Source organism: Choloepus didactylus, chromosome 6 (genome assembly GCF_015220235.1).
Source record: "Choloepus didactylus isolate mChoDid1 chromosome 6, mChoDid1.pri, whole genome shotgun sequence".
In the NCBI taxonomy this organism is placed as follows: domain Eukaryota; kingdom Metazoa; phylum Chordata; class Mammalia; order Pilosa; family Megalonychidae; genus Choloepus; species Choloepus didactylus.
The window spans coordinates 16,487,784-16,513,636 of record NC_051312.1 but is presented as its reverse complement, the minus strand read 5'-3'; the positions used below and the strand labels follow the sequence as shown (position 1 = coordinate 16,513,636).

The window sequence follows — 25,853 nt, the reverse complement described above, 5'->3', positions numbered from 1 at the left end:
CAGCTGAGATGTTGAGAAGATAAGGAGTTTTTTCACTCATTGGGCAGAGGGGACAAAAATTAGAACCCATGCACTGCACTATCAGCCCTCGACTGTCTATGTGTGTTCATGTGTGAACAATAAAGTCTTTTCCTTTGTTATTTGTGATTTTCTGTCATTTGTAGCTAAACTTAATTTTAACTAATACAGTATCTTCTACTTCATTTTTTCAACACACAATAGGGAATTGTAATTATTACACTTAGCCTGGGGTGAGAACTACCCTCTGTATAGGAAGTGAGGTATTCCCTCAAGAGAATAAATGCTCCTTGAAACATTCAAGGTCCTGGAAGTAAATAGATAGCAAACTCAAATGGTGAGATTGAGAACTTAAATAAAGGACTATGTAAATGGCTTGGGCAGGAGTGGATATAGTGACAGTTGAGAGCATTTTATTACATCTAAGTCTGAACGGTCAAGGGGAGGGATGAGTTCCTGAACACTTCAGAGAAAGCTGATGGGGGGGTGTGACCTTCATCAGTCACCCCATGTGGACAAAGCAAGATGGAGCCACAGAAATGAATACCCTGCCTTCAGGATCCTCCCATTCTCTGTTATGTCAGAGCCTTCCACCTGGAGGGAAAGAGTCAAGGAGCTCATTGAGCTGTCACTGTTTTGATCTCCCATGGTTCAGAGTAGGGTAGAGGAGGATGGAGAATGAATCTGAAGGGGCATGTTCCAGTTTGCTAATGCTGTCATTTTGCAAAATGCCAGAAATGGATTGGCTTTTATAAAGGGGGGTTGTTTGGTTACAAAGTTACACTCTTAAGGCCATAAAGTGTCCAAAATAAGGCAACAACAATAGGGTATCTTCACTGGAGAAAGGCCATCGGCATCCAGAAAACCTCTGTTAGGTGGGAAGGCACGTGGCTGGCATCTGCTTGCTCCTAGGTTGCGTTTCAAAATGACATTCTCCAAAATGTCAGTGTCAACTTTCAACAGCCATCTTCAAAATGTCTGTCTAAGCTGCAGCTTTTTTCTGAACTTCTGTCTGAGCTCTTACAGTGCTCAGGTAAACTGATCAAGACCCAGGCTGAATGGGTGGGGACCACACTTTCATGGAAACATTCAATCAAGAGGTCGCACCCTAATCAAAGTTGTCACTCACAGTTGGGTGGGTCATATCTCCATGGAAACAACTTAATTCCAATATCCCAAAAAATTGGATTAAAAGATCATGGCTTTTTCTTGGGTGTCATAGTATATCTAAACTGGCATAGGACGATTGGGGAATATCCAGCTCACTCCCATTGTCAGTGGTCAATCCAAGGAAGGGCAGGAGCAGGAGCCTACACTTGCATGGTCCAGAGGTGAGTGCCTATTTAATTTTACACCCTGGTTTGCTCATTTGCCTCACTCTACTCCTGGACACAAATCCAAGAGCAGAAATTAAAATTCAGTTGTTAGTTTCAGAGTTTGGGCAGTAGTGGTGAAAAGGCTTCTTTTATCTGGTCCAAAGATATTTGAGACCCAAATGATTGGCAAGGGAGATTTATTCCAGAGAGTCCCTTAGAAAAGAGATATGCTAGCATGTGTTACTTGGATGCAGCCCAAGACCAAGGATAAAATCGATGTTTTCAGACCTTGGGGGTGGGCATGGCCTTCGGAAGTGAGAGCACTCATATCTCATCTCCACTTTTTGGCTACTCCTCAAGTGGAAATTTAGTTTTTTTTTCTTGGCCTAACTTCCAGTAAATTTTGGTAATTGTGACTCAGTCTGTTGTCAGAAACTCCTGTTAAGAATTAAGGGAGCAAAAAAGTACAAGATAAGGAGATGCTGAGAGATATGAAGTCAAAAGTACAATAAAGGATTCATCTGAATATGATGACAGCAACAACCAGGAAAGAACAGCAGGGCACATGAGAGGAGTGGTGAAGAGAATATACATAAACACTTACATATTGGAGAACTCTATAAATACTGGATTTGTAGAGTCATTCAATATGGGGCTTGTGTCATTTAAATTGGATGTTAAAAGAAATGGTAGCCTGGTACCATAGCCACAGGCTGGTGAGATCAATGATACATGAGCTCTAATTAAAATACTTAACATTTGAATAAAAAATGCATATCTACACAGTATGACTCCTGGGGATGAATGTGGACCCGGCATCGTGGGACTGAGAGTATCTTCTTGACCAAAAGGGGGATGCAAAATGAGACGAAATAGTTTCAGTGGCTGAGAGATTCCAAATGGAGTCGAGAGGTCACTCTGGTGGACATTCTTATGCACTATATAGATAACACCTCTTAGGCTTTAATGTATTGGAATAGCTGGAAGTAAATACCTGAAACTACCAAACTCCAACCCAGCAGTCTGGACTCCTGAAGACAATTATATAATAATGTAGATTAAAAGGTGTGACAGTGTGATTGTGAAGACCTTGTAGATCACACCCCCTTTATCTAGTATATGAATGAGTGGAGGAATGGGGATAAAAACTAAAGGACAAATGGGGTGGGATGGGGGGATGATTTGGGTGTTCTTTTTTCACTTTTATTTTATATTCTTGTTCTGGTTCTTTCTGATGTAAGGAAAATGTTCAGAGATGGATTGTGGCTGTGAACGCATAACTATGTTGTCATACTGTGGACAGTGGATTGTATACCATGGATGATTGTATGGTGTGTGAATGTATTTCAGTAAAACTGAATTTAATTAAAAAAAATGCATATCTATCAGGAATGAGCCTCTGAAACAAACTGTGATATGATTATAAAATAGCATATTATGTAGCCCCTAAAATGAGGTTAGTGAAACATTTGTAAAAAAGTTGAGAAATTCTTATAGTAATATTATATGAGAAAAGATGTTAGTTCAGATTGCATGAAATCAAATTCATAAATATAGAGCTAACAAAATCTGAAAAGAAATAATCTTGCTAGTTTTTTCTGAACATTACCAGTATGACTTTCCATTTACTAGTGAGTGGCCTTAGACAAGTTACTTAAGCCCTCTATGTCTCAGTTTTCACATCTAGAAAATGAGCCTAATAACAGTACTTGTCATCCAGGCTATTGTAGGATTAAGTGAATATATGTAAAGTGCTCAGGCCAGTGTATGCATAGGGCAAGCACTATATAAATAACAATTGGATCTTGAGGGGCCCATGATAGGACAGAGAGTTGGGACCACATGAGAAAATTTCCCACTAATTTCCTTCATCCAACACCTTGGAGTATGATTAATGGGAAATGCTGTCTCTGTTAATTGCTTATTCTCCCTCCTCAGTGACCCCAAGGATACATTTAAGAGAATCTTTAGTAGGAGGCATCTTTCCTGAAAGAGCTCTAAGCTCTCCTGAGAACAAAGGCAAGGCTGAAATACAGGATCAAGAAAAGGCAGCAGTGTGGACATCCCCCCAGATTTAACCAGGCTTAGAATCATCAAGAATATCTGGGTAAATAATCCTGGCATAGGCATCCTAGAGTTATTTGGCTTTAGTGCCTCCAGTTCACCATCACACCCTCTCTCAGCCAACCCAAATGGCAGTTTTACCTGTCAACTCCTCCTTTCCTCTTTACCATCTCATTACCTGTCAATACCTCTTTTTGCTTTTATTAACCTCAACTCTGAAAGATCTACCTACAAACTGTCTTCAAATAATATTAGCCATAACAATATTAGTAAAAAATTCATAATTAGTAAAAAATAATTATAATTAGTATAAAAATAAGTATAAAATAATTTGTAAAATTTAGTATGAAATAATTGGTAAAGAATCACTCCATTATAACAACTATTAATCCAGAGCCTGCTCTGTGGCAGGTAATGTATTCCTTTATTAACTAAGTGCTCAAAATAATGCTATGGAGTGGGTATTATCTCCTTACATAGTATGAAAATGAGGCTCCAAGTTATTAAGTAATTTAGCAAAAAGTCATGCAGTGGTAAGTGGTGGAATTTAACCTACCTCATTAATTAATTTCCCCATTTTTATAAATCAAAGACAATCAAAATATATCAGAATGAAACAGAGAAACCTCACTGAATTGCTGATATTCTCAGGCAAAACAATTTGATGGTATAATTACTTTGCATTGTATAATTTAGGAGAAAAGTACATATTTCCATTAGTTTTTTTTAGTATATTGGTAATTGGTAATGGTTTTCTGTTGTCAGTTTTGAAGGTAATGGAAACTGATACATATTAGGATTATTGATGTAGGAGATAACTCACTAACAATCTAAATTGGGACCTCAGGTCTTTTTTGACCCCATACATTTGTTGGTAACTAAAATTATCAGCTTTTAAGATATAATATGCACTCTGGCATTTCTACTATCAAGGGTTTCCTCAGTAGATCCCTTGGCTGTGAACTATATTCTCTCTTCTCCTCAACATGTAATAGCAAGTCAGTTACCTTGGACAGGATATTGGCTCCTTTCCTTGCTTGCTGGCTTCTGGGCAACAGAAATAGAGTGGGACTGAGCCGAGTTGTATACATTGAACTGGATTTTTGCTGTATCACCAGGAACCATTCCTCTTGAAATCAGGGCTGTTAAAACCTCAGAACCCAGAAAGGAGGTGATGTGAAGAACAAGTTCTCCAAGTCACAGTTAGAGTATGAAGGTACCCTTCTACCTTCATCTCTTGTTTTCTAAATGAGTGTTCTAACATATAGGATAGGGTGCCATAGAAGGGTTGCTGATTCATTGCATTATGATATTCTGGTAGATATCCATCCTTGCAGGGTGTGGTGATTTCAAGCTCTACGTACTGCAGAAAAACATGTTCTTAAATTTAATTCATTCCTGTGTGTGTGAGTGCAGTTTAAGTAAGATTTTTGATGGGTTTAAACAGTTAATGTGTGGCCCACTTTAATTAGGATGAGCTTTAATCCTATTACTGGAGTCCTTTATAAGCTGAATGAAATCACATAGGCAGAGAAAGAAAGCAACAGAAGCAAGAAGGTGAAATCCAATGCAACATGGAAGAGAATGGAGAGGCCAAGAGAGGACACCATATGCCTTACCATATACAACCAAAAGACCAAAGATCCCCAGAAGCCAACTGCTGAACACAACAGTCTTTGGAAGAAATTATTGCCTTGTGATGCCTTGATTTGGACTCACTCCCAACCTCAATCTGTGAGCAAATAAATTTCCATTGCTTAGTCTGAACCATTTCATGGTAGTTGCTTGAGCAGTCTAGGAAACTAAAACAGATTTTTTTTTTACTGAAAGTGGGGTGCTGACATTACAAAATATCTAAAAATGTGGAAACAGCATTGGAATTGGGTAATGAGTAGAGGCTGGGAGAATTGGGAGGTGTTTGATAGAAAAGGCCTAGATTGTTTGAAGAAACTGTTGGTAGAAATATGGAAGCTAAAGTATTTCCAAGGAGGCCTTAGAAGAAAAAGAGGAATATATTATTGGAAACTGGAGGAAAGGAGATCCTTGTTTTAAAGTGGCAGAGAACTTGGCAAAATTGAGTTCTAATATTGGATGAAAGACAGAATTTGAAAATGATGAACTTGGGTATTTTACTGAGGAGATTTCAAAGCTAAGTGTGGAAACTCCAGCCAGGTTTCTCCTTGCAGCATATAGTAAAATGTGAGAGGAAAGGTTTATGGTAAGAATTGAACTCCTGGGCACAAAGAAAACAGAAATCGATGGTTAAGAGAATTTGGAGTTTCTGGAAAGTGACTCCCAAGAGAATAATGCTCCATGTAGGGTTTAACTGAATATGGAAACTGTAAACAATTTCCATGGAAGTCAGGATTGGAAATGGAGTTATCCAGGGAAGATTTGTGGAAAGATCTTTTCTCTGATGGTTTGGACCCCTGTTAATGTCATGCAAAACTGACAAATTTTTTGCATAATTGGTATGAGTGGAGCTGCTGCCAGGCCAGACTAAAAGGGACAGAGAAGGGATAAATTGAATGAAAATTCACTTCAAGAGCAGAACCATAGGAGCTGAGGTCTCGAGCAAAGGCATCTTCTAGGGCCAAGACAGTGGGCCTATCCATGTTTGTGGAATGAGTGAGTCTGCCCTGGCATTTGGAATGGGTTGCTCAAGAAGAGTGCTACCACTCCATTGTTCTCAGATGGTGGATCCTATACCTTGGGGATTCCAAAGAGTCTGGCCACCACCACATTTTTCTGAGATGGTAGAGCCTGTGCCCTGCATTATCAGAAGATTCTGGCCACTATCCTGGAGCTTGCAGAGGCTGGAGTCTTCACTGCAGTGTCCAGGGAGAAAATGGCCACTGTACAAGGACTTTGAAGTGGTGGGGCTGCAGCTTGAAGGATAAAACATCATTCCATAGATGACTCTCAGACCCTGAAATCTAATGAACTATGCCCTGCTGGATTTCAGAATTGTTTGGAAACTGTGACCCCTGTTTTCCTTCCAATTTCTCCATCAGGAATAGAAATGTTTATTCTGTGCCTGTCTTTCCATTGTATATTGGAAGCAGATAACTTCTCTGTGTTTCACAGGTTGCCAGAGAAGGGACTTATGCCCCAAGACAGACAAAGACAAACAACAACCATAACTGATTTTGATGAGACTTTGTGCTAAGCATTGTTTCTTAAAGGACATGAGGCTTTGGGGATACCATGATGGAGTCAATATATTTTGCATTTTGAAAGAAAATGTATTCTTGGGGTCGAGAGGGTGGAGTGTGGTGGTTTCAAGCTGTATGTTACCCCCCAAAAACCATAATCTTAAATTTAATCAATTTCTGTGTGTGTGTGAATTCATTGTAAGTAGGAACTTTGGTTGAGGTTACTTTAGATATGGTGAGGCCCATGTCAGTCAAGTGTCTTAGTCCAGTTACTGTAGTCCTTAAATAGCAGAGTGAAATTCAAACATACAGAGAGAGAAAGCCACAGAGGCAAAAAGCTGAAAATCAGGGGAGACCAGAAGAGAATGGAGAGGCCACAAGAGGCTGCAATTTCCTTGCCATGTGGGAAGCCAAAGACCAAAGATTGCCAGCAGCCAACTCTAGAACATCACAGTCTTTGAAAGAAAGCATTGCCTTGATGATGCCTTGATTTGGACTTTTTCCCAGCCTTAACTCATGACCAAATAAATTCTCATTATTTAACCTGACCTGTTTCATAGTATATGCTTGAGCATCCTAGGAAACTAAAACATGGAGTTTCACCTTAGAGTGAGACCTTAGATGTTCCTTCAAAAGTTTACTCAATCACAACATCAGGTCAGCAGTTTCTGGATGATTGAATTTCGGTATTCCGTGGTCAGGTCTTCACTGCTGTACCTTTATAACAAAGGCTATAAAGCAACTTCTTTGGGCCAGTGTGATATTATAGGGGAACATGTGTCACTGGATAAAACACTATGTGGGTCATAAGATAATGTATCAGCTGAGGCTCTGTGATCAGGAAAAGAAATCCATATAGAAAATATGTGTGTATTCCTATTAATATAAATGAATTCTATATGCAGTGTGAAAAGGGTCCAACTTGTCAAGTTTGCTATCAAATATATGGTTAGTCTCCTTGAAGGATGGTGTTATTTTGGAGGCTCTGCATTGGTCTCAGTTACTGGCAGATGGACTGTTCTGTAGCAGTTGTATCAAGATCAGCTTTGGTAAAGGGGAATGCATGCTACTGAGTCCATGCAGATCTTCCATTGAGGCCACCATAGCTAATCCATTCATGCAACCATTGTGCCAACACTATGATGGCTGATGACTGAGACTGGCTGTCATCAAGTAGCTGTTGCTTACTTCCTCTTGGGATAGATGCTCAGATGCCCTAAGGAGAGAAAGAGACTGGTCCCCAGAAGGGAGAATCCTACAAGTGACAGTGATAACATTCTCTTAGTCCTTCCCCAGTGACATATGTCCATTGACTCTTGCAATCATGCACTAGGGAAAGGGGAATGCCTAGACATTTCAAAGACTTTAAGACACAAAGTCAGCTGATACTGATATCCAGAGACTTGGAGTATCATCAGGGCCCCCTGTTTAGTGTGGGGGCTTATGATGGCCAGACAATAATTGATTCCTGGTCAAGGTCCAGCTCATAGTGGGTCCAAGTGTTTATTTTTATGACTTTTTCTTTTTTTATTGGCTTTTTTGTTTTTATTAATTTGTGGACATGCTATGTATATTCTTGGTATGGGCCTCTGTGGTTGAATGTGTTGGAAATATCTTTTTCCATTCTTCATGTTTTCTCCTTTAGCATTTTGCTCATACTGCCTTTGATGAAAATAAATTCTTAATTCTAATGTAATTACATTGATTCTTTTGCTTTGTGGTTACTGCTTATTTCTTGTGTAAAAAATCATTACCTATTTCTAGGACATGAATGTATTTTCCTAATTCATTAGACACACACACAAACACACATGTAAATATATATGTGAAATCTTGTTAGTTTTGCTTTTCAAAGTTAGATCTCTAATGCACATGGAGTTGATTTGAGGTGGAGGGGAGTCCAACTGATCTTTCATTCTTCAAAATTACTCAATTGAACAACTTCTGTGTATTAAGATAGCATTACTTTCACAACTGTTTTGCAGAGCTACATACCTCCATGGTAAATCACATGTCCACATGTGGGATCTAATTGAGATCTCTTTACCGTGTATCACCATTATGCCTGCCCTTATGCCATAGTTGTCTAATTTAATTATCACATCTTTACAGGAAATATTGGTATCTGGTCAGATAAATTTTCTTGATTTTCTCATCTTCAAGAGGTCTTCAAAATCCTTGGTTCTTTGGATTTCCTTGTAAATTTTAGAATCATCTTGCTAATTTAAATATAGCCATATTTTATACATGGTCTATGTTTGCTTGAAGAGAATGTGAATTCTGCAGTTGTTGAGCAGTGTTTATATATGTACAAGTTTGTCTAAACCGTGTATTTCTTCACTCATTTTGTGACTGCTCTATAAATTACTCAGAGATATAGATTTTAAACAACCCAAATGTGCTTGTGGATTTGCACATTTCTCTAGAATTTCTGAAATTTTGCTTTGTTATTTGATGATACATTATTCTGTGCATAAAATTTAGAAATGATATAATTTCCTGGTCAATATTTTCTTTTATGTTATAAATTGATCTCTTTAGCTCTAGTAATATTTTTTGCCTGAAGTTTTTCAGTTTTATACAATACTAATATGTGCTAACCACCTTAACTTCATTATTACTTTGATGACATTTTATTTCATTCTTTAACTTATAGTAACTTATTTTTTAGATGCGGCTCTGTTAAACAATATATCATTGACTGTTTTTAAATCTGGGTTGCTAATCTGTTTTTTAACTGGAATGTTTCATCCTTTTGCATTTAAATTTATTCCTTACATATTTGTGTTTGAATTGGCCATTTTTATTGTTTTTGTTGTTATTGTTGTTTTTTTTTTAATTTCTCCCTCCATTTTCTGTTTCCTTTCTATTCTTTCTTGGCCTCTTTGAGCTGAATGGTTATTTTTAATGATTTCATTACACCTCTTTTAGTTGAAGTTATACATCCTTTTATTATATTCCTCCCCGTGAGACAAATAAGTTAAATCTCTAATGAAAAGAAAAGCAATTAAAAACAAAATTTAGCAGAGTAGTTGCCTTTGCATGGGAGATAGAAAAGATTGGATTCAAGGAATTTCAAAGATAAAAGGATATTTCTTAACAGGATTTGTTGGCTGATATATTGGTTTTCCTTGTGTTATAGATCTTTATGAATGGTATTTTGCATACATTACAAATTTTATAAACTGTATCATGGTAAAAATTTATAGGATGATATTATGTTGGTTTGCAGTACATAATTCTACACTACAGAAATTAATATCTTGAAGTGGCATGCTATCATGTTTGGCAGTGTCTAATGGTTGGGCAACAGACAGGAAGAAAAATGATACAAGAGGCTGGAAGCTGAAGAGCCCTATTACCTGATGGGAAAATATATGGTGAAATGTTACCTGCAATAACTTAGAGGGCAGACCACAGGCCTACTTAACCTGAAGATCTAAGTAAAGTACTTGCAAAAGTCAGAGTACAACATCTTTTTTTTTTTACTATTATTGGCTGCCTCTAGCATGATATAAATGTTCTCACATAAGTGATGACAACCTTTAGAGCAGAAATCAAAGAGAATAAAGAGAATACAGTATTTATTTGGCCCAAAGGCTTTGAAAAGACTGAGTTCCACTGTCCCCCAATAACTATAGGTTAGATTGAAAAAATATTGACCAACAAAGGCCCAATAATGATTCTCAGTTGAACAAAGTGATGTGCCTTAAGTTACAGAGCTGACTAAGGGCTTGGTCTTCCCATTCCATGTTTCAGGTGGTCTCAAGCTTGTCATCATGGTTTTGAGAAACAGATACCTGGGGATGAGGAGGCAAAGAAAGAAAACACACTTGAGAGTTATATCTGAGAAGGAACCTTGGGTACAGTTATTGCTGCATGGAATTGGCTGAAAATATATAGTTCAGAATTTCACAAGGTTTTCAGAGAATTGCCACAGAAAACATAGAAACTAAAATGGAATGCTCTGCTTTTATAAGCCTTAAAATCAACTTCTAGGTCCTAAACTTGTCAGAACATCTTCTATGAAACCTGTTCATTTCCCAAGAAAAGGACTGCCTCTAAAGAAAAAAATAAGCTTCTACTTTTTTGAATTTCTGAAATAATTGAGTATCAGAAGGGCTGAAGAGAAATGGTTGCAGACAAGTTCTTTTTTTTTTTTCTTGTCTTATTCAGAGTACAGAAAGGCAAGACAGTAAGGAGCCCAGTTGGGTGGGCTTGGGCAAGTGCCCAGGTGTGGGTGACAGGCTCACTGAGTTTCTGTCACTGCTTACCCTTCCCTTCCTATGACTCTCTCCTTCCTCCAGTCATAGAAACTGTAATCTCACCATGAGAACCCTGGGGAAATGTTTAGACTCTGGTTGTACACCCTTGTGAGTATCAGAGTCAAGTTATTATACAGTTATTAATATATTTCTACCATTTTACATGCTGATCATTTCTACAGAAGGCTGAGTCTTTTGAACAACACTGCATTTAAAGTTTAAGCTGTTTTCTTTGACTGAGGCTCTGTGTCTCTTTACATTCTACTTACACATTTTTATGACTGTTTAAATCAATTCACTTAATCTTTAAAATTTCAAAATTTCGATTATGTAGATTGTCTTTTTTGAAATAAAAATACCTTGATTTTGTCCCAAATAGTTAAAAGATATAATCTTGCTATAAAATTTGTAGATAAGACATGTGGGCATAATGGGGAAAATTGGGTCACTCTTATTTCACTATACAGTAATAACCTTGAGGTAACTACTTTAGAACTTTTCCTTGCATGTTACTATGTATCTTTTGAGTGTATATTTAATTCACCATGTTCTGTTTCATGTAACTGCATTTTACAATTATATATTCTTATGCTTTCTTTTGCCCTTTATATTTATTTATTCTTGTATTTAGATAAATTTAGGAGTTACAGAAAAATAATCATAAAATACAGGATTCCCCTATATCACTCTATTATTAACACCTTCCATTATTGTGGTATATTTGTTTCAATTGATGAAAGCACATTTTAATAATTGTACTATTCATTACAGTGTATGTATAGTGTTGTAAAGTCCCATGAATATATAAATTTTTGTTCTAGTAACATATATACAACCGAATTTTCACCTTTTAAACACATTCAGATATGTAATTCAGTGATGTTAATTATGTTCACCATGTTGTGCTCCCATCCCCACCATCCATTACCAAAATTTTTCCATCATCTCAAATAGAAGCTTTGTGCAATTTAAGCATTAACACCTTATTCCCTAATCCACCCCATTCCCTAGTAGTCTATCGGTTGATTTATTCTGATTATTTCATATATTTGTTTTCTTTGTCTGGCTTATTTCACTCAACATAATGTCTTCAAGTTTCATCCATGTATCAGAAATTCAGCTTTTATGGCTGAATAATATTCTATTGTGCTTAAATACCACATTTTGTTTCTCCATTTATCAGTTGATGGACACTTGACTTGCTTCCATCTTTTGGCTATTGTGTATAATGCTGCTGTGAAAATATCTATTCAATTCTCTGCTTTCAATTTTTTCAGATATACACCTAGAAATAGGATTGCTGAGCCATAAGGTAATTCTGTGCTTGACTTACTGAGGAACTGTCAGATTGTCTTCCATAGTCCATAGTCATTTGGTGTACAAAAGTTTTAAATTTGAATGAAGTCCCATTTATCTTTTTTTTTTTTCTTTTCTTGCTTGTGCTCTGGGTATAAAGTCTCAGAAACTATTGCTTGACACAAAGTATTGGAGTTGCTTCCTTACATTTTCTTCTAGGGGTTTGATAGTTCTGACTCATATTTAAGTCTCTAACCTACTTGTTGGCTTTTTTCATGACATGCTTTCTTGTTTTTTTCTTTATTAGATATATTATGGGCTTACAGAAAAATCATGCATAAAATACAGTTTTCCCTTACACTAACTCACCAACACCTTGCATTTGTATGGAATGTTTGTTATAATTATGATAGTGCATTTCTGTAATTTTACTGTAAATTAAGGTCCATGGCTTAACTTAGGGTTCACTATATTTGTAATGTAGTTCCATGGATTTTTTTTAACATTTTTATTCTGTTACCATATATACAATCTAATATTTCCTCTTTTAATCATGTTCAGATGTATACTTCAGTGCTGTTAATTGCATTCAGTGTCATGCTACCATTACCACTATCCATTACCAAAACATCTCCGTCATTCCAAATAGGAATCTTGCATATTTTAAGCCTTAACTTCCCATTCCCTATCCCCATCACATCCCCTCGTGACCTGCATTCTAGACTCTGACTCTATGAGTTTCCTTATTGTAATAGTTTCAAATCAGTGAGATCATATATTTGTCCTTTTGTGCCTGACTTATTTTACTCAATGTGGTGTCTTGAAGTTCACATATGTTGTCACATGTCTCAGGACTTCATTCCTTTTAATAGCTGAATAATATTCCATTTCATGTTTATCCCACATTTTATTTATCTGTTCATTGGTTGATAGACACTTAGGTGGTTGCCATCTTTTGGCAATTGTGAGTAATTGTGCTATCAAAATTGGTGTGCAAATATCTGTCAAGTTCCATGCATCCAATTCTTTTGGGTATGTATCTAGTAGTGGAATTGCTGGATTATATGTTATATCTATACTTAGCTTTCTGACAAATGACCAAACTGTCTTCCACAGCGGTTGCGCCATCTTACATTGTGATCAGCGATGAATGAGTGTCCCTATTTCTCTGCATTCCCTCCAACACTTGTTATTTTCCTTGTTTTTTTTTTTTTTTTTTAAACAGTGGTCATTCTAATGGGTGTGAACTGGTATTTTTTGTGGTTTTGATTTGCATTTCTCTGATGGGTAGTCATTTTAAATATCTTTTCCTGTGCTCTCTGGCCATGAGTATATCTTCTTTAGAGTCTTTTCAAGTCTCTTGCCCATTTTTTAATTAGTTGTTTGTATTTTGGTTATTAAGATGAAGGGTGTCTTTATGTATTCTGGATATTAACCCTTTATTGGATATGTAGTTTCCAAATATTTTCTCACATTGTGTAGGTTATTGTTTTACTTTTGTGATAAAGTCCTTTGAGATGCAAAAACTTTTCATTTTGATGACGTCCCATTCATTTACTTTTTTTACATTTATTTTTGTGAAATATAACATATATAAAGAAAAGTGATAACTTTTAAAGGACACTTTAATAAGTAGTTAGAAAATTTCAACAGATGTTATGGATTAAAGTTCCACAGTTTCAATTGCTTCCTTATTGTGAAATATAATGTATATACAGAAAGGTGATAACTTTCAGAGGGCAATTCAATGAGTAGCTATAGAACAAAATTTCAAAGAACGGTATGGGTTATAGTTCCACCATTTCAGTTATTTCCTTCTAGCTATTCTAATACCCTAGCAAGTAAAATAAATAAATAAGTAAATAACACATTTATATAAGGATTCAGTATTCATAATCCTTTGTTAAATCCTATCTTGTCTGTAGCTACCCCTTCCTCTAGTTTAATTACTTTCTTGATCTTCAGGGATGTTTAGGCAGTTACCACCCTAACTTTTTCATATTGAAAAGGGGTGTCAACATTATGGGAAAGGGGGGCACATCTGGTTGATGTTCTTAAGGAGGCTGTTGCCTCTGCATTTTGAGACTTATGTGGCATAGGAACACTATGGAGGATATAAGTTTCTGAAAAATAAGCTGAGTGAAATATTTATAGATTCTCCAATAGGGACCAATGTATTCTTTAGGGTTTTGGGGTCTACTGTTGATTTGGGCTTGTCCTACTGTAGCCATTTGGCATATCTAGCTGAAGCTTGCATAAGAATAACATCCAGGATAGCCTCTGAACTCTATTTGAACTCTTTTAGCCATTGAAACCTTATTATGTTTCATTTCTCTTCCCCCTTTTTGTCAGTAAGACATTCTCAGTCCCTCAATGCCACAGCCAGGCACGTTCCTGGGATCTGTGCCCCACATTGCCTGGGAGACTTACTCACCTGGGAGTCATGTCCCCCATAGGCGGGATGGTGATGAATTTATTTGCAGAGTTGGGCTTACAGAGAGAAAGGCCACATCTGCGCATCAAAAAGGGTTCCCTGGAGGTAACTCCTAGACATAATTATAGGTGGGCTTATCATCCCATTTGCAGCCATAAGTTTCAAAAGAGCAAGCTTCAAATTCAAGGGCTTGACCATATATTCTGTCCAAGACAAAAATTCAATGTCTCACATTATTTTCACTTAGTTATACAATCATTATCTCTCTCCATTTTAAACAATTATCACATCCCAAAACACCCCAAAACTCTTATCAGCCCCTCATTAGTCATCCCTAGTATTTGTGTGGTATTAGTAAGATATTCCTATTAAATATAGTCCCTAGTATGCAATAGGTAGTTTTTCCCATATACCACTCTGTTGTTAACTTTTTGTACCAGTATCATACCTTAGAAGTATATCATGCAATAACTTATTTATATCTATAGTGATAATCTGTGGGACACATGCCTTTAAACAACCACTTTCGATCATGTTCACTTTCAATGTGGCGCTGATGCTTATAGTCCCTTTAATAAACAATCATCACCCCTGTCCATTCCAATTCCTTTAAGTTCACCCTCATTAACATACCTGTACATAATAAGTTATCATTCTGCCTTCACCAGCTTCTGTCCATCTCTAAGTTCCCTAAATTCTACATTATTAGACACTGATTTTACATTGTTCGGGGAGTTCACATTAGTAGAAACATACAATAGCTCTCCTTTTCTGTCTGACTTACTTCACTCAGCATTATGTCTTCAAGATCCTTCCATATGTCATATGTTTGAGGACCTCATTTCTTATTACTGCTGCATAGTATTCCATTGTATGTATATAACACATCTTGTTTATCCACTCATCTATTGAAGGACACTTGGATTGTTTCCATTTCTTGGCAATTGTGAACAATGCTGCTGTGAACATCAGTGTGAAAATGTCTGTTCATGCCACTGTTTTGAGATCTTCTGGGTATATACTGAGAAGTGGAATTGCCAGATCTTAGGATGACACTATATCTAGTTTTCTGAGGAATTGCCAAACTCTGACACAGTGGCTGTAATATTATACATTCCCACCAGCACTGAAAAAGAGTCCCAATTTCTCTACATCCTCTCCAGCATTTGTGGTTTCCTGTTTGTTTAATGGCAGCCATTCTTATTCGTGTCAGAAGATATCTCATTGTGGTTTTGATTTCCATTTCCCTAATAGCTAGTGAAGACAAAATTTTTTTCATGTGTTTTTTTAGCCATTTGTATTTCCTTTTTGGAGAAATGTCTTTTCATATCTTTTGCCCCTTTAATAATTGAGCTGTTTGTACTATTGTCGTTGAGTTCTAAGATTTCTTTTTATATGCTGGGTATCAGTATCTAATCATTATCTAATCAGATACATGGTTTCCAAATATTTTCTCCCATTGAGTTGGCTGCCTCTTCACCTTTTTTGACAGAGTCCTTGGAGGCAGAGAAGATTTTGATTGTAAGGAGTTCCCATTTATCTATTTTTTTTTTTTTTATTTTGTTGCTTGTGATTTTGGTGGAAGGTCTAAGAAGCTACCTCCTATTACTAGGTCTTAAATATATTTCTCTATATTATCTTCTAGGACTTTTATGACACTGTCTCTTATATTGAGGTCTTTGATCCACTTGGAGTAAATTTTTGAATGGGGTGTCAGGTAGGGGTCCTCTGTCATTCTTTGGGATATAGCTATCCAATTCTCCCAGCCCTGTTTGTTAAGGAGACTGTCCTGTTCCAGTTTAGTGGATTTGGGGGCCTTATCAAAAGTCAGTCAACCATAAATCTGGGGGTCTATTTCTAAACCCTTGATTCAATTCCTTTGATCAATACATCTATCTCTGTGCCAGTAACATGCCATTTTGACTACTGTGTCTTTATAATAGGCTTTAAAGTCAGGAAGTGTAAGTCTTCCCAATTTGTTTTTTTTTTTTTAGAATGTTTTTGGCAATTCAAGGCCCCTTTCCCTTCCAAATAAATTTGAAAACTAGCTTTTCCAAGTCTGCAAAGTAGGTTGTTGGAGTTTTGTTTGGAATTTCACTGACTCTGTAGATCACTTTGGGTACAATTGACATCTTAACAACATTTAGCCTCCCTACCCATGAGCATGGAGTATGTTTCCACATAATTAGGTCCTCTTTGATTTCATTTAGTTATGTTTTGGAATTTTCTGTGTAGAGATCTTTTACATCCTTAGTTAAGTTTAGTCCTATGTACTTGATTTTTTTAGTTGCTATTGAGAATGGACTTTTTTTCTTGATTGCCAGATTATCCTCCAGTTTGTGTAATTTCCTCAGCATTTCTTTTCCTGAAAGAGTATGTATGTGAAGAGTCGTGGCAATTGTGTTATTGATCGTGTGCTCAAGTGCATTGCCATTACTCTGTCCTTTTGTATAATAATGCCTCAGAAAGACTTGACATTTGTGGTGGTTTGAAGCTATATGTACCCCCCCAAAAAATATTCTTAAATTTAACCCATTCCTGTGGGTGTGGATCCATTGTACATAGGACCCTTCGATAAGGCTATGTCAGCTAAGATATGACCCCTGCCAATAAGGATGGGTCTTAATCCTATTACTGGAGACCTTTATAAATGGAAGGAATACAGACATGAGGGAGAAAGTCACAGATAGAGCAACCAGAAGCTGAACATCAGAGGAACCCAGATGCCACCATGTTCCTTGCCATGTGACAAAGTACAGGCAAAATATCACTGGAAGCCAGTCCCAGAAGCCACAGTTTGAGGGGGAAAGAATAACCTTGATGATGCCTTGTTTTGGACTTTTTCCCAGACTCAAACTAATAAATCCCATTGTTTAATCCAATCCATTTCATGGTATTTGCTTTAAGCAGCCTAGGAAAATAAAACAGCATTTTAGAGAACTTTTTTTGAGAAACTCTTTCAAAGAATATGCAGGGGCCTTTCAAGATCTCTGACTTCCTACTCACTACCAGCTGCTGATCACCTATAGGATTTTATCTCTGACTCCCTCATATCAGACATCATGTCTTGCCTTGTATTATGGCTCTATGGACACATTTCTTATCTCAATCCTGTGATATAGTCATCTTATGGACTCCTGTGCATCTTTGCAATTATAGTGCTTTTCACTTGATAGTTGTTAGAAATAAGATTAATGCAGCAATCTTTACACTTTACAGAGGCAGTAGTGTGCAGTCATCATTAAAGGTGTGACTCTGGAGCTGGAATGTCTGGATTTGCATCCCTAAGTTTTGTCCTTTATGGGTTGCCACTCTGAGACACAGACCATCATCTGTAAAATGGGGATAATAAGATACATATCTCATAGGGCTATTTGACAAATTAAGATAAGATAAAACATCAAAGAATTGAGAATAGCACCTGGAACACAGAAAACACTCATTAAATTTTAGCTATCTAATACTGGCTTTGTTTTTAAAATACAGGAGAGGAAATTTTCAGAATACTGTTTGTTTTATGGACCACACATCAGGCCTAAGGCTTTCTTATTGAATGAATGGACATGAGAGGAAGCTGTGCAGATCTCTGTGATCTTAAGGAAATGATCAGTATATGGTGCAGCTAGTCAATAAGTCTTTATATTGTCATGGTTGTTGGTGATGGTGTTGAAGATGATAATGATGTCATATATAATCTTGTAGTCTCTTTCCACAAGATTCCCCTTCCCTTTAGTCTCACTGTGGACAGAACCACCCCTAAGCCTGGGATGGTGAATACATTGTCTGCTACCATTCTCCACTTCCCATACTATAGCAGACATTTTGACTTTCTTGTGCAATTAGTGCCCTCATTCCCTCAGAATCCTTTTCAAAACAGTATAATAAATGAGGAGGCAATAATTGATCTGATTTTTGGATATGAGCTGTTGGCCTTACTTCCCTGGATATGGCCTTATACTTCTATGGGAATTTTCTCTTTTTCTCCACTTTGGGAAGCAGGTGGCTGGGAAATGGTTAGAGGTAAAGATGCATTTTGGATGGCTAAGGTTGACAAATATTTCTAATTCAAAGATATATTTTATTTCATTAACATCCCAGCTTCTATCTAGGAAAATCTCCAAGACTTCCATATTCTATCTTTATACACAATGCACAGGCTACATTTGACATCTATTCTCTTCCTTTCAAGGCTTCCTATGATTTTCTTCCTAACTTGGGTTCTTCTGGATGAATGTGTGTGTGTGTTTTTTTGAGGGGAGGTGGGAGCAGGGGGGAGTGTTTTATTGACTGCCTAGAAAGAATGAAAGCTATGTCCTCTTGAAGGGAACATAACAATGCCCAATGCAAAAATATTCTTTCGGTTAGTTACCATTTAGCCCAAAGAGTTAGTGTTTGCTTTTCCTGAATGGCACCAATGTGAAAGAGCAAAAGAGCTTCCCCAAATACTGCCCCCATTTCCCCTTCCTCATGACCATCACCTAAGCATCCTGACTACATAAGTCCAAATCATTCTCCCATGTAGGAGAAGACTTTAACATTTGAACCATGGATAGAACTTCTGTGTGGCAAAAAATCCAATAAATCCATATGCAAATGTGATATTTGCATTTTGCTCCATAGAAGGAACAGAGTTTCCATTAGATTTTTAAAAGAATCACTGATCTAAAGAAGATAAAGCATCATTGTCAAAGATACTCTAACTTACAAGTATTTCTGACTTGAGGAAAGGAAATTGCATACTTGCAAGGAAGCAAACCCTTATGGCTCTTCCAATCCTGTTTTATTTCATTTCTGAGGAGCCTGTCTAGAGTCATGAAGTTAGTTAAATCACATCCATTTCAACCGGCTTCTTCTTGATTTGTGACTCTTCACACCATCCTCCTATATTTTTTTTTTTACCTTTTCAAGTCTGTGAAAGCAGGAAAAATCATCTACGCTCCCTGATTACAAGATAATTGAATGCCAGATTTTAAGGAGATTTTAAGAAGCATCTACTCCAATCTCCTCATATGAGACCCAATGTGATTCAGGGGCTTCTCTAAGCATCATATTAATAGAGCCATGTGTAAGCTGAATATTTTTGTTCAACATATAGAGAGAAGGCATTTTTTCCTAAGTCGGTGTAACTCCAAAAGTCACACTTTTGCAAAATCTGACTGATAAAATATGAAATTAAGTTATTTCTGGAAGATAAGGTACTAACGATATCCATTTACTATCTTTTTTCCAAAAGACAGAATGATAGCATTTACCCAAATAATTTTCCAGCTAAGTTTGCTGACTGTACACAAAAGGCACACATTAATTTAACTTTGGTGTTTTAAAATTGTACAATTAGCCAGTTGCATGATTGAAAATGGTAGCGTTTCTTTTTCTTTTTTTGGAATAATGCTATTTCTTTCTCTCATCTTTTTTCATCAGATGGCAGCAAGCAGGTCCAGGGAGTGGGATGGAAACCATACCACTGTAGCCATGTTTGTTCTCCTGGGACTCTCAGATGAGGGACAGTTGCAGCTCATCCTCTTTCCAGTCTTCCTAGGGATTTACATTTTGACCTTGACCTGGAACCTGGGTCTCATTCTGCTAATCAAGATGGACTCCCAACTGCACACACCCATGTATGTCTTTCTCAGCTTCCTATCATTTACAGATATCTGCTATTCTTCTTCCATTATTCCAAGGATGCTTTCAGACTTCTTAAAAAGCAAAAAAGAGTTTTCCTTTCTTGCCTGTGCTGTTCAATATTTTGTCGGGGCTTGGATGGGGCTGGCTGAGTGCTGCCTCTTGCCACCATGGCCTATGACCGATATGTTGCTATTGGTAACCCTCTGCTGTACTCAGCCATCATGGCCCCTGGATTCTGTGGGGAGATGGCCGCTGGGGCCTCTATGAGTGGTTTCTTTTGGAGATTAGTCCTAACAGTCTCTTGCTTTCATCTCTACTACTGTGGGCCAAATATCATTCAAAATTTCTTCTGTGATGTACCTCAGATTATTTCCTTGTCTTGCTCTAATCCCTTATTCAGCCAAATAGTTCTTCTTCTATTAGATGTATTTGTTGGGCTTGTTTTTTTTTTTTTTTTTTTGTTATGCTCTTGTCCTATGGTTTCATTACAGCTTCTGTCCTGAAAATGGCCTCAGTCAAGGGCAGGTCCAAGGCCTTCAGTACTTGTGCCTCCCACCTGACATCCGTGACACTCTACTATGTCACTGGGTTCTCTGTGTACATGCGTCCCAGCTCTAACCACTCCCTGGAGCAGGACAAGGTGCTGTCAGTGTTCTATGTCATCCTTATCCCCATGTTAAACCCTCTTATCTATAGTTTGAGGAATAAGGAGATAAAAGAGGCCCTCAAGAGGGAAATAAAGAGGGCAACAGGTTTACCTCAGTAAGAATAATATTTGAGCAGATATTATGATCCTTTCAAGGAAGATGAAGGGAAGAATGTGTAAGTAGCATTTTGCAGGTCACACAAATAGGTAGGCAGAAAGAAGTGAAAACCCAGCTTTCTTGATTTCTGGTGTGCTCATGCTTAGCTGTCACCAGGAAGGAATCTGTCTGAGGCAATGACACCTATATTGAATACAGTTTAAAAAGATAGTTTCCTTGATTAGAACCAACGTAGAGAAAGCATACAACTTCTAATGCTTCTAGAAGACAGGGGTTAATAGATATATGTAGAGAAGTGATAAGAATCCAGGACTCTATACAGCCTGTTCTTTCCTTCACTTATTTTCTTTCTTTTATTTTAATTTTAAACATTTCTTTCATTATAATAAAGTAATGCATAAAATTAAATATATGAAAAATAAAAAAATAATTTAAAAAGGAATACTTTGTAATTTGGGGAGAAAGAGAGGGGAGGGACTTTGACTTTCTTTGCTCCTAAAGAAGCTTGTTCCCTCAACCTTATCCATTGAGCTTGTGAAAGGAAGGAATCCTTAAAAAGAGATGGGAGAGAGGAAGAAGAGAAGGAAGCAGACACCCTCAGAACAGGGTTAGGGAGATGCTTGGAGGCCAGAAAGAGGCCAAAGTTCAGCAATTTCTGGGTGTAGATGGACCTGAAGCATGTTACTTGTTGGCACCCCAAAGACTATGCAGAACCTCAGAAATGAAGACTGTCATGGTTGTTTAGGGGGGCAAGACTCGGGCCTCAGAAATCTAAGCCTTCTAGAGATTCCAGGGCCTTAAGTTTCAGAAGGAAGCAGCAAAGCATTGAGAATTGAGGGTACCATAGAGACTGAGTCCAATGAAGAGGGCTTAAAAAGGAGACTTTTTTTCACACTGGAGTTTATCAGCCAAGTCTTGCATAATACATTACTATTTAGACTTTACACTTCTCATATATTCATCATATAGATTTGTTTTTTTTTCTTCCCATTTGAAGTTGGGACATGAGAAATCATCCCCTTTATGCAATTTTAGGGCATATTTAGGTCTCATGTTCTTTCCACTGTAGGCAATGATGTACCTCACGAAGTGTGATTTGTGGAATACAAATTATCCTTCTTGGCCAAAAATATTTTCCCCGTTGGTTTGTTACTGTGCCTAAATTTCATACTTTTGTTTTTTATTATCAAACCTGTCTTAAGAAGGTGTTCAGTTTAAGGATTAAATCATTACAGTCCTTATGAGGGGAAATATATAAATCCTAAACTATTAGCAGTAGTCAGACCAAGTACAGGACCTTGTATAAAACATCACTGTATTTTGAGAAAATAGCACAATAGGTGAGCTGTTTCCCCCAAGATAATGCTGGGAATGATCTTAAGGATATATATATATATATATAAATATAATGTTGCAATTAGCATTATTTAATTAAGATTTATTCACACACCATACAATCATCCAAAGTATACAATCGGTTGATCACATTGCCATAATATAGTTGTCAGCTGATCACATTACCATCACATAGTTGTTCATTCATCACCCCAATCTATTTTTTAACATTTTCCTTGCACCAGAAAAAGTGAAAATAAGAATAAAAAAATAGGAGTAAAAAAAGAACAAACAAATGATCACTCCACCCGCACCCTATTTTTCCTTTAGTTTTTTTGCCCCCATTTTTCTACTCATCCATCCATATACTGGATAAAGGGGAGTGTGATCCACAAGGCTTTCACGGGCACATTGTCACCCCTTGTAAGCTACAGTGTTGTACAATCATTTTCAAGATTCAAGGCTACTGGGTTGTAGTTTGATATTTCAGGTATTTACTACTAGCTATTCCAATTCATTAAAACCTAAAAAGAGTTCTCTACATAGTGCATAAGAATATACACCAGAGTGACCTCTCATCTCCATTTGGAATCTCTCAGTCACTAGAACTTGATTTCATTTCATTTCACATCTCCCTTTTGGTCAAGAAGATGTTCTCCATCCCATGATGCCAGGTCCAGATCCCAGGATACTTCTGCATGAAGTAACTTAGTAAGTCCAGCTCCTTCCCACAAAATGACGATTGTAAATTTACAGCCTATTCCCCCTATTATCTATAAAAGAGGCAAAGTAACACTACCCACCTCCAGGAACTGTTGGGGGGATTAAATGGGTCAGTATAAATTCAGACTCTAGAACAGTGCCCAGTACACAGTAAGCATTACATGTTTGTGATTATTATTATAATTGAGCACTCAATATAGGCCAAACACTATTCTAGGCTTTGCTGATCATCAGTAAAAAACAATCATTTTTTCATTCAACAAATATTTACCAGGTGCTTATGGAAGTATTCAAGGCACTCAGGATAGATCAACAAACAGAACAGACAGCAATCTGCCTGCCTTTGAGCAGCTTACCTTCTGGTAGGGGAGATTTCACCAAATAAGTTATTATATCCATTTTTGATAGGATTACAAGGTTGACCTCATTGTCAAATGTGGTCTTGACTCTTCTTCTAGGCTTTAGCTGCTCAATCAGTGACTTGTAGGGAAATTAAAATTTTTTAGAAAAGATAAGGCTAGGAGGGATTTTTAACATGATGAGTAACAGAGAAACACAATCAGGTAGATAGAATTAATTGCAAACATGCATGGGCAACCACATTCTTTACAAATGATAGAATAGCGCTGACTTTTGTTTCAATACTGAAACTTCCCTCGGGAACATCTGTCTTTTTAGTCCCATTTTTGTTTCCTCATTTTGGCCTTATATCAATGCTAGTCTGTCCTTTCTTAATCATGAAATGTGAACAGGCTTATTGTATGTCTTTAGACTGAATCTCATCTGGTTTTATGATATCAAAGTTGTCTTTAAATATTATTGTCTTTTAATATCTAATGAATCCTCCACTCTTCCTCATTTTTCTTGCCCTGAAAATACTGGTTTCTGCTGGCTCTTGTCCATGGCTCAATTTCTGTCAATTTGGTTTTCCTCCAACCCCAATCTATGGGAATAGTCCTTCTATTCAATTTTGGTGTGGACTGGATTATTCCAAATTTTGATCTTTTTATGTTTTTTATGCTATGATTTACAGAAAATTTACATAATTAGAAGAATTTTTGTAAATGCATATGTATGTATTTAACCTAGGAGAATGGCTTCTTCTGGGTGGGTTTTTCACTTCCAAAATAGAATATGTACAATATTTTAGCCCATTGTGTTCAGTTCTTTTTTTCAATGTTCATAATAAAGAAATAGAAAGTTTGACAAGTGTCTAACTTTATTATCTTAAACTGGGTTTGCATTTTCAACTCAGAAAGGCTAAAAAATCCATAAGAAATCCAAATCCAAAGGGACTGTGGAATAAATCTTATTCAACACTTTCATTTTAGAATTGAGTAAATGAAGACCCAGAGGGGTGAAATAGCCTTTCCACAGTCATCCAGTGAATTAGGAATGTATCTGTGGACACAACTCTGGTTTCTGTCTCTCAATTTCTTTTAGTCCACAAGGCATATAGTATAAACATTTAAAGTAGAGCCAAGAGATTATCACAGGCTGACTTCCTCTGAAAGGACCTTGCCTAAGAGATAGCTGGTACTTTAACTGGATGTTAACTGCCTTTATGGCTTTCCAGGAAATATCCATTCATATAATAATAAACAAAATCTGGCTGCAGGATTGCTTCTTTCTGTTTTGCAAGAAGCAGCTCTATGGATACAGGAAGGAACAACACATTTGTGACAAAATTCATCCTCCTGGGATTTTGAGATCATGCCCAAAAGAAGATTTTCCTTTTTGTGTTGTTTTTCGGAATCTACCTCATGACACTAGCCTGGAACCTGAGCCTCATCGCCCTCATCAAGATGGATTTTCACCTGCACACACCCATGTACTTCTTCCTCTGTAACCTGTCCTTCCTGGACATCTGCTATGCATCCTCCACGTCTCCAAAGATGCTCTCTGACATCATCACAGAGCAGAAAACCATTTCCTTCTTTGGCTGTGCAGTGCAATACTTTGTCTTCTGTGGAATGGGGCTGACAGAATGCTTTCTCTTGGCAGCCATGGCATGTGACCGGTGTGCTGCAATCTGCAACCCACTGTTCTACACAACCCCCACTTCCCACACTCTTTGTTTAAAGATGGTGGCTGGGTCTTATGTGGGTGGATTCCTTAGTTCTTTGATTGAAATCTACTCTGTCTATCATCATGATTTCTGTGGACCCAAGATGATCAACTACTTCTTCTGTGACCTTCCCCTAGTCCTGGCTCTGTCCTGATCTGATACTTTCACCAGCCAGGTGGTGACCTTCCTTGTGGGTGTTGTCGTGGGAGTGGTGTCTGCCCTTGTGGTTCTCATTTCTTATAGTTGCATTGTTGCTGCTGGGCTTAAAATCAGCTCAGCTAAAGGTAGGACCAAGGCCTTCATCACCTGTGCCTCTCACCTGTCCGCTGTGACCCTCTTCTACGGCTCTGGTCTCTTCATGTACGTGTGACCTAATTCCAAATACTCCCTAAACTGGGACAGTGTGGTGTCTGTATTCTATGCTTTGGTGATTCCCATAGTGGATCCCATCATCTACAATCTTAGGAATAAAGAGATTAAAAATGCCATGAGTAAAGCCGTGGAAAGGGACCATGTGCCTTCTCATGGACATTCATTTTTTTGACTCTAAGCTAATGTTCACAATGAAGCTGTGAGTTGGGGCAATTGTGCAGACATTTATATAGTTTCAGGACTAGGTAACCGCCCAATGATTTATGTTGACCATACTATTTCTCCTTTTTCATTATTCCCCTAACCAGTTTATCTATTGGTTATTAGACCAAAATTTTGGTCATTATTGGTTTCTAGAATGACCAGGAAGGCATAGATTGAGATTATAAATACTCAGCTTAGCAGAAAACTCCACCAT

At 37.3% G+C, this 25,853-nt stretch overlaps 2 pseudogenes; both read left to right on the top strand.

The window, feature by feature from the left end:
• The first annotated feature begins 19,969 nt into the window (after positions 1-19,969).
• LOC119536620 lies at positions 19,970-20,939 on the top strand (annotated as a pseudogene).
• A 3,708-nt stretch (positions 20,940-24,647) lies between these two features.
• LOC119538313 lies at positions 24,648-25,607 on the top strand (annotated as a pseudogene).
• Positions 25,608-25,853: the final 246 nt, after the last annotated feature.